This window comes from Microtus oregoni, unplaced genomic scaffold (assembly GCF_018167655.1).
Source record: "Microtus oregoni isolate MIOR12 unplaced genomic scaffold, Mior012 000010F_ref0000083, whole genome shotgun sequence".
In the NCBI taxonomy this organism is placed as follows: Eukaryota; Metazoa; Chordata; class Mammalia; order Rodentia; family Cricetidae; genus Microtus; species Microtus oregoni.
Genome location: NW_024543069.1, coordinates 18,446,880 through 18,448,774, shown reverse-complemented (window position 1 = coordinate 18,448,774; position 1,895 = coordinate 18,446,880).

Sequence of the window (1,895 nt, the reverse complement as noted above, 5' to 3'; positions counted from 1 at the left end):
CCAGAGAGAAAGAGAGACAGAGATAAAAGAGGGAAGGACGGAAGGGAGAGGTAAGAAGAGGGAGAGAGACAGAAATATAGACTGAGAGGTAGACAGAGAAAGACAAACAGAGTCCAAATGCCCTTTAAGAACCTTTAGGGAAATGACCCCCTAACGTGGCCTACTTCCTCTAATTAGACCATCACAGCTACCAACACATTCAGCTGTGAACTCCTCAGCTGACTGATCTAAGCATGAAGTCAGAGCTCTTATGATCTAATCACTCCTAAAAAATTCTATCTCTGAACATTGTTGACTGGGCCGTTAAATCATCTGCAAAGGATTCATCGTGGAACAGTCATACCTGAATCACCACAGATGATAACAATGGATAATAAAATAAAAATCACAGTGTTTTGATACTGATGGAGATTTCAGCTTGGTAGAGAAAGGCATATTTGCTGTACGTAGAAGGATTCTTCTGAGATTTCTTATCCTTCCCTCCTCTTTGGGGTAATTTCATTTTGCAGTTGATTTAAAAGATCTTCTGATAAAGAAAACAGAGACAGAAAAGAGAAACCCCTCTGGGCTGAGAGTCAGTCCTGAGGTTTTCAGCATTGGGCTCCATCTTTCAGGCCTGTGCTCATCTTCCCTCACAGGGACTGGTTCCTGTACATTTCATGTATGGAGCCCTGAGGTCACATATGCCTTGGTCTCGTTCAGCCAACATAAGGCTGTGTGAGACTCATGTGCAGCAGAGAGGAGAAATCAGCATAACCTCTTTCTCTTCCTAGGGTTATGTCTTCAGTCATGGCCATTCTTATGATTCTAGACCATGATAGACAAACCTGATGTGTTTCCAAATTTGCGGGGGACTTTAGACTAAAGTTACATAAAGCTTCTGTTTCGATCCACTATCTTAGGCTTCAGAGAAACCCCCTACTACTGACAATTTCCGGTTTTGGCCATAGTCGTTTTCGGACATTTTGGCTACCTTATCATTTGTTCAACCAAATTCTACAGTTTAAAATACTTAGAATTATCTGCTTTTCTGATTGGAGCCTGAGTGATATACACATCAGAGTTCATGTCTGGAATTGCTGATTTTAAATATTTAAGCATCCCATCAGAGGCTTCCTTCTCCCTGGCCTTCTAGATCAATGCAGACTTATTTGGTGTGGACCAAGAGAGACAATGATGTAATCAATTTAACTCTTAAGCTCTTTGGGCTAACCAGGAAGCCTGCTAGCTCATAGTTACTTCATCCTGAAATAGAAATCTTTCTAAAGAGTAGGTCATTTTTATACACTGAAGTAGTAGAGAGTTTTGATAATGTATTATGAATAATTTACATTATCTTTTGTTCTTTGTAAGGTCACAAATGTTCAATAAACATACGGTATGGATGGGAAGTCTTTCAAGTTCATCTTTCAAAACTACTAATTTCATGTTACAACTGATAAGAGGCTATAGGGATGGTTCAGCCATGAATAGCACTTGCTACACTTGCAAAAGACCTGGGGTCACAGCACCCAGATGGTTCTGTAACTGCCTGTAACTCACGTCCAAGTGATCCAATATTCTATTCTGACTGACATTGGTAGCAAATACATACTTGCTATGCATACCATGCAGGCAAAATACTCACATATGTAAAATAAAATAAACAAATATTTAAAAATCATGGAAGATAATAATCTTGTCAAAATTATCAGAAATTATCAAGTACTAAATGCATGGGTTTGGGTGTAAGCTTTACTGTCTCTTCCTTGTTTGTCACGATAAAGTATTTTAGAAAGTTTATAGACGTGAAAAGCCATCACCATAGACAATGTTGTCCCTTCTAGGACATTCTGTCACCAGTCTATTTTACTTTCAGCACATGCCAGACAAGTATTCTTTGTTTTCCCCCTTTG